Here is an 8,983-nt window from a genome sequence, read left to right as displayed (position 1 = left end):
CAATTTTCTTATTAATTGACTTCAAACACAATAAAAAATATTTGAACACAACGGCAACACCTACAATATTCAAATATACATTTTTTAAAAGCTAGAAGCTTAGTCATATATGTAAAATTAAAATTAAGTTAATTGAATGAACGGCTTTTGAAAGAATGGTAATTGAACTCAGATTTTTGAAAAAAAAAAATTATTGAAAAAATTTTAACACGTCGTTTTTTAAATTTGGTCGTAATATAAAATAGATTTATTTTTTTATTTTTTTTGGCCGCATTTATTATGATTTCAAATTATAAAAGGAAATTCCAATATCTATTACGGTTTATGAAAAAAACTAAAAAGTATTTCATTTTCGAAGAACTTTTTTAATAAAAGTTTTGAAAAAAAATGTAACTTATTTTTTTTTTAAAGTTCAACATCTAAACATAAAATTATTTTTTAATCATTTAATAACCCTTACTGTTGAAAGTTAAATAGCAAAAATTTAAAGTTCCTATTTACCACAGTCTTTGAGAAAATTAATTATTTCAATGCAAAAATTCAGTTTTAATAAAAAAAAAGTATTGAAATTGAAGTAATTTTTCATATTTTTTTCAAATGTGTGATATATTTTAACTTTTTTGCTTCGAAATTCAACTGATAATATTTATGGCCAAAAATTTTTTTTAAATAAATTCATATTTTATTAGAAAAAGTTTGGAAAAAAGTAATTTTAAATTTTTCTAATAACATTTTTTTTTTTAATTCTGAGTTTGAGGACCATTTTTTTAAAAAGTCTTGATTAAATTTAGTGGATTTAAATTTAAAAGAAAAGAATGAGCTTCTGGCTTTTTAAAAATTCATTTTAAAATATTGTAGGTGTTGCCGTTGTGTTCAAAATATTTTTTTTGTGTTTGAGGTCAGAATGTTAGAAAATTGCATTTATCGCTTAAACGATGGAAGATTGTCCCTTACTGCCTTCTATATATTTTCCTTAAATTACCTAGAGAATCTTTTGATATCATTTGTTTTATGAAATTTAAGAAAAAAAAATGGTTTTGTTAAAAAAAAATTAATTTTAATTTTTAAAAACAATACGGCAACACCGGCAATTTTTAATCTATAGACTTTAAAGTATTTTCAATTACCTACGTTTGAAAAAAAAAATCGTCAAAATCAGAGCTGTTCGGCCGGGTTCCCTAATAATTTGCTTTATTTACTCTACTAATATATTTAACTCCATTTTTTTTTATTAGAAGTTATTATTTGATCAATTTCTTAATCTTAATAAAAATTTATAAAAGTTAATTAAATCAAAAGGGCATGAAACCAAATGCCCCATTACTAGATCTATAGAATCAATTACAATAGGCCAGGACACTTATTGTAGTACCTACCTATTTAAAGCAATATAAAAAGAACAGCAAATCTTATCGTCCTAATTTGGCGGAGTCTTCAAGTAATTTAAATCGATTTAATAAAAATCAGTATTCAAACCAAATCTTCCTTTTTCTTGGTCTCTATGACTTTTTTTCCCCAGAATTTTCTCAAAGGCTCTATTCTTACCCACTATGGAAGAAGTGAAAAGGGTTATTTAAGAATTTATTTTAATGTTTGCTATGCTTGAAAATCAATTTAACTCCAGCAATTTTCAATTTATTTTTTGATTTTTGTCTTATTCACCTATTACATGAAGCCTCAAGAGGCGCGCCTCTTTTCAAAACTAATGAGTGTAAAACAGAAAGAAAATAAAACGAAAAATTATCCGACCGGAGAGTCGTGCGCCAAAATTCTGAGACTCTTTTTTGACGTTTCTTTTTCCACTCTTTCTTTTTTCAACATTCCCTTTCATTTCATTTGCTTCTTGTAGAATACAACAACAACAATACTTAAATCAAAAGAGAAATGTCAAATTTGAGTCTTTGACTCAAGAGGCATCGTGTAATAGTACGCGCCTCACAGAATGATTATCAAAAGAAAATTCGAAAAAAGAGTCAAGCCTCTTGAGGCTTCATGTAATATAGGTCGTTTCAAATCAAAAGTCCTGACTCTGAGTTTATTTTCTCCCTTCCAATAAAATTGAGAACAAATAAACAAAAAACTCAATTTTATTGGCTCATTGCGACAAATCAACTCAAAAATAACAACAAATCATGCTTGTTTGAATGAAATAAATGCTAGAGAAAAAAATAAGAAAACCAAAAATCTGAATTTGTTTATTAATGATTTCTATGGTGACGACTCCAAAATAATTGAAAAATAAAAATAAGATATTTACTGCCCAATTATACAAATGAAAAGATGTGAATAGAATTTTAAGTTATAAATTGCTATCATATAAACTGGACATTTCTGGTCCATCTTCACCTTGTCCTATAATAATATCTTCGGCAAAGTTATCCCAACTGCCTTCAAATGATAAATAATTAAATAATTGTATGTTTTTTTGTATTGCCCGCGGATATGGAGTGATGCAAGCCCGGGAGACTTGCCTCCGCTTTCTGAGGCTAACCCAGTGAATCTCACAGACGGATCAATAAATTAAAATAGGGATATCAAGAACTGTTCTTCATTATTTTATCGTAATTTTAGAAAAAGTTCAGCTGCTTCATAAATGCTTCCTTCCAGTAAGCGAATGAGTTTTTTTTTCATTTTTGCTCAATTTTCCATGGGACTTTTGATTTGAAACGACCTATAAAATCTTAAAACATTGGGCACGTTCAGGAAATATTAGGCAACGTCATTTTCTGAACGGAAATTTGAGTAGATTGCCTTAATTAGTTTGGATTTTTCATTATTGTCAAATTTAAAAAATTATTTGAGAATTTTACAGATCGCATGGGGCAGACACCAAATTTCACTTAACTTTAATAAATAAATAGTATTAATTATAACCGATAATGTACTTTTTACTCGTTTTTCAAACAAATTGATTTAATTAATAATAATTCTGTATTTAAAAACAATCAGCTGTCATGTTGAAAAAAAACTTTCCTAAATTTTTAGGCAAAAATTTTCTTGCCTAACTTTCCAGTCAGCTTTCCAATGAAATTACCTAAATTGGAAAGATTTTTTTTTGACAGTTGACCAATCAGAGAACGAGAAATTACCTAAATATTTAGTCCCTAACGTTTCAGAACCTGCCCATTATATAAAAGTAGTTTTAAGAATCTTATAGAATAGTTTGAATTTTAAAACAAACGAAACCAACAGTATTATCTGATCTTAACATCTCCTATTTAAGTTGTAATCAATTAAAATTACAACTTTTGTTTTATTTTTTTTTTTATAACTTCTATTGATGACAGTTGTATTTTCACATGTATTTTCTTGTCATTTCCGGAATACTGTTCTGATCTCTATGGAATACCTGCACAAATAAATGTATCGTGTTTAAAAGCTAATAATTGTGAGGCAATACACTTTTTGTGTATTCTTTTCTGGTTTTGGTTTAAGTGAGACTTATTTTTATGTATTTTATATTAATAAACAAATACAAAGGTGGTATAAAACAAACTTCAAGTTCAAATTTTAAGAATACCTACTTATAACAAAAAAATTAATGCTATCCACAAAGCAGGAACTGATGACATTTTGTAGGTATTTAGTCTACATTTTGTATTTCCTTTACAATGAAAAAATAAAGCTGTCAGTTGTTTTTTTTCCTCTTTCTCCTTAATAGCCCAGGGAAATTAGTAATTTAAATCGCATTTTTCGCGGGACAAAATTTTTTTCATGGAATGTGTTCGGGTGGTTGCCCTTATCATAAAAGTCAATTTGTTGGGAAAATTGGAGGTTGGGAACAGCCGCCATCTTGGAAAAGAGATTGGTATCGTTTTTATTGAATAGCTCCATTGTTATTCATTTTAACAAAAAATGACAAAGGTAAGACTTATCAACAATAAAATTATCTAAAAAATGATATACAAAACAATTCCGTGAGTTGATTAAATAAAATTTTACAGTTCGTCAAAGTGCGGGTTTGTTTCGCAAGGTTGGGACAAAATGACATTTGTTCATATATCTGACGAACTTTTGATTTGTTTGGATAATTCTTCAAGAATGAATTATAGTACTTATAATTACCTATAAAATGAGCCCACAATCGTTATTGTAACCATCGTATTGTAGAAGTAATCCAACTCCGAAACTCTCCATGTACTAGTCAAAAGTGAGAAAAAAGCTAGTTTTTTGCTAGTAGGCCGAGAAAATTTTGGGAGTAGAGGTTTAACCAAAATACAAGTACGCAGTTATGCAGCCATACGCGTGTTAATGTCGATTTCAAAGGTCTGATAACTCTAATTTTGTGTTTTATACGGTTTTTGGGGGGTTAAATAACGTAAGTTTTCCAATTAACGTGAATGGGCTAAATTTATACTATTTGAAATTATAAATGTACAAGCTGATGCTCTTTTATTTTTCCTAAATCTAGACACCCCAATCTTGAGGATGTGACCAATAGAACTCAAGATATAAGCCGTTTATACGATTATGTTTTAGAGGCTTTTTTGTTTCGATTTTTGTTTGTTTATTTGAATTGAAAAGCCTGATATGGTTAGTTAAAAAAGCTTATATCGTGAGTTCTATTAACCTCATAGCAAAGATTGAGGTGTCCAGATTTAGGAAAAATAAAAGAGCATCAGCTTGTATATTTATAATTTCAAATAGTATAAATTTAGCCCATTCACGTTAATTGGAAAACGTACGTTATTTAACCCCCCAAAAACCGTATAAAACACAAAATTAGAGTTATCAGACCTTTGAAATCGACATTAACACGCGTATGGCTGCATAACTGCGTACTTGTATTTTGGTTAAACCTCTACTCCCAAAATTTTCTCGGCCTACTAGCAAAAAACTAGCTTTTTTCTCACTTTTGACTAGTACATGGAGAGTTTCGGAGTTGGATTACTTCTACAATACGATGGTTACAATAACGATTGTGGGCTCATTTTATAGGTAATTATAAGTACTATAATTCATTCTTGAAGAATTATCCAAACAAATCAAAAGTTCGTCAGATATATGAACAAATGTCATTTTGTCCCAACCTTGCGAAACAAACCCGCACTTTGACGAACTGTAAAATTTTATTTAATCAACTCACGGAATTGTTTTGTATATCATTTTTTAGATAATTTTATTGTTGATAAGTCTTACCTTTGTCATTTTTTGTTAAAATGAATAACAATGGAGCTATTCAATAAAAACGATACCAATCTCTTTTCCAAGATGGCGGCTGTTCCCAACCTCCAATTTTCCCAACAAATTGACTTTTATGATAAGGGCAACCACCCGAACACATTCCATGAAAAAAATTTTGTCCCTCGAAAAATGCGATTTCATGCCCATATTTTGACTAATTTCCCTGAGCTATAATTATAATTTAGTTTAGTGATTTACTACACGCTGCGTATTAGTTTCTTATTTATAAATTATTTTTATTTCATCATATTCAACTAAGTACTTCCAATTGCAAAATCAAACATTTTTACCAATTGTGTAAACTAAATGCCTTAAATGCAGGTCGAGCTCAATTTTAGCTTGATAAAATAATTGTCTCCAAAATTTTGCCAAGTTAAAATTTAGCGCGATTTAGTTTTTTATGTTTATCTTATTTTTAGATAAGATTTTACCCATTGACCTAAATTACTGTGTGTTTTATTCAAATCAAGTTTTCGATAAATAAAAAAAAAAAATATGAAAATATTTTAATCAAAAGAAGTTTATTTGTTTGTCAAGAATTTTAAAAACACAGAACAATCGATAATTCCTCAATTGAAATCCTCAAGACATTCACAGAAGTTGATTTAAACCAATTTTTGGATAAAAACTGTATATCCAAGAAGTGGAGCTCAGAATACAATCCTTTATATCAACGAAATTCTTAGTTCGGAAGACTTTTTCAAAAGAAATGTGGAACTAGCTAGACTTTATTGGGGTAAGTACAACATTTTAGTTTTTTAGTAACATTATTCGTTAAGTTATTAGTTTTATATAATGCTTTTAACGCAAGTAAGACGTAGGTGTAGGGCTAATGGTAGTTTACGAAGATATGGATAATTATTTATTTGTTTTATTTCAAACTTTCTTAAAAAAATATAAAGTTCATCGTAATTTTTCTCTACATCTCCGAGAAAAAAGTGAATGGATTGCTTTCCCCGGGTTGTTGCGTCGGTGTCCATATCCTCCACGTGCCCCAATCATCTTAGCCGCTGTGTTTTAGGCCATTTCCTTATTCTTTGTAAAATTTTCTCTCATATCCTCCACTGGGAGAAATATGGATGAATACTTGTTTTTATCATACTACCTCCTACTATTATCCTATTGTACTCTCGTATAGGAATGACGGTTTTCGTTTTTAATACTCACTCTTTCAAAAATTTTAACAAGAAGTTTTTGTTTAAAAAATAATATTCGATTCTTGTACTCGTTTTTGTTATTTGCTTTACAAACCAACTTTTTTGCGAAATGAACAAATATTCGAAGACACCAAAACCGCTCCGAAATGCTTTCATTGAGCTAAATTGATATAGTTTTCTATTGGATGCCCACAGGGGCATTTGTGGGCAGCCGGAGCAGTGCCCCGGGGCAACCAATGGATGGCAGAGCCCCACGTTATGTGAGGAAGAAATTAGTTAACATGAACAAAATAATTAAACAAAAGATCTAAGATCCTTTTTTTTAACTACTTCTGATACTTATCTAAAGGACATGAATATCAAGGAACCCAAGAAATAGAATTTTGCGTACTGCATTGTTGGCTTACCACCCAATGGTTGGGGCCCTTACCTTAATGGAGTACTGAAGAAATAAATGTTTTGGCCCCAAAAAAAACTTAAATACCAATTAATACTTCCATTTCAAAACCTCTACAAGATTGAACTGCGCCAGGTAACCTTTTCTAAACAGGTGATCCAAAAATTAAAAAAAAAAATGCGCAATTAATATTGTAGGTACCTCCTTTGAATTATTTTTTACTCCAATTAAAAAGTTCCACTTCCGACTTGCTTAAGTAAATGGAGAAATTTTGAAACAAACGTCCTTTTTCGATTTTAATTTTTGTCAGCAGATAGTTGTAGCTTTTCAAATCATAATTTTTGGCTTAAGTCCTTATTTTATAGCTTGAACGCTTTTTTAAATATGCAATGTTTTATTTAAACAAATAATTCAAAGCTACAACCACTGGCAAAAAAAAGGTTAAAGAAAGTCATTTAAACTTTTCAAAATGGACACAAGGAACCGTACAGTGGCGGTGTAGCGTTGTTTTTTGCGCCCCGGGCAGAACCAATTTTTGCTGCCCTTAATAATTTTTTTTTTCTGGTGCATTTAGATTTTTCACCACATTAAACAAAATAATAATATGAACAGCAGGCGCAAAATAAACCTTTTTATGAAATAATTATAACTAATAGATTAATGCTTTATTCATACATTCATTGACTAATCTGAATCTGAAAAAAAATCTGAATCTGAATCCTATGCTGATGGATCGAAAAATACACCTCTTTTCCAAAAACTAACCCGCAATGGCCGTATTCAATATTATCGATCATTTCCAGAAAGTCAAAGACACAATGCTAGTTAATGTTTATTTTTAACGATTTATTTTTTAAGATACTTTAAAAACAGGATTAAATTTCGTTTTGTAATTCAGTTTTTTTCTGGGCCGTATGATTTTTTAAATTCATTTTTTTGAATTTTGCCGCCCCCTTACAAAGTTCCGCCCGAGGTTTATGCCCCCCTTGCCCCCCCCCCCCACGCTACGCCACTGGAACCGGAAATGCACATATTAACCCTCTGTAGACACACGACACACCTCTTTTTTGTGACGTGATAGGCACACGGGTGAGAACTTTTTTCGGTCACAATATTTTAAAGAGAATCAAGTATGAAATTGATGTAGAATATTCCGAGGAATTCGAATATTAAATTCACAATTCCGAAAAAAAATATTTTCGCCCTTATAAAGAGACTTTTTTGTGACCATTTTTTTTTTGAAAAATCGTAATTTTTTTATTTTTGTCCTGCCAAATTCGCACCCGTGTGCTGACAGAGGGTTAAACTATACATTGAAATAAAAACGGACCGATAGGAGCTACAAAATGTTGAACACCGTAAACAAAAATAAAAACAATCTTACATTTTCTTAAATGAAAAATCGTCACAGCAGCTGAACGAGGCCCCTGGATGCCAAACAAAAGCCCAAATGCTTCGCAAACATCTAGAAAGCTTCTGAAACGGTTTAAAAAATAGCGAGACTCCCACAAGACAAAAACATTAGGCAACTGAGAACTGAGTTTTTTACTCAGAGTAAACCCCATTTCAATACAGCGTCCAAAATTTTTGACCCCCTTAATTTTAACTACTCATTGACTTAACTATTAGAACTTTTTGGCTTTAAGTTCCGACATTCTTTAAAAATTGATTAATTGCATAAAATTCCGTTAAATATTCCATCCGGTCAAAGTCGAACTAATGAAATTTCACTAGTTAGATATTTGTCGTGATCGTAAGTGCGTGCCCTCAAGACATGTACTCATCAATGTACGTCATAAGCCATAATTGGGTACTTTGCTTTCCAATTTTTCGTACATATATACGACACATACTTTAAGCGTTGCTAACTACGCAATGATTTGAACAATTTTTTTTTTCTAACTTATTTAATACCGGCCGGCTGTTAGCATTAGTTAAAGTTAATGATTACATGTTTTGCATAATAATAAAAATAATATTTCAAAACAAAACTACATTTAAGTATTTTTTTTTCTTAACAAAAAAAAAAAAAATATATTAAAGATCACGTTTACATATCATGCATTCTGCTAATGAATACAAATTAACGATGAAGCTTTGGAATAAACAAAAATGAAACGAAACGACTGAGTTGAGTATATTGTCTATTGGATTTTAGGATCTGGCACTGGCAGCTGTATGAGTACTTACCTCTTAAATAAATTTAGAACTAAAGATAGAACGTCATAAATGAGACAGAAACAAT

Source organism: Episyrphus balteatus, chromosome 3 (assembly GCF_945859705.1).
Source record: "Episyrphus balteatus chromosome 3, idEpiBalt1.1, whole genome shotgun sequence".
In the NCBI taxonomy this organism is placed as follows: Eukaryota; Metazoa; Arthropoda; class Insecta; order Diptera; family Syrphidae; genus Episyrphus; species Episyrphus balteatus.
Note: the sequence above shows the minus strand (reverse complement) of the source record.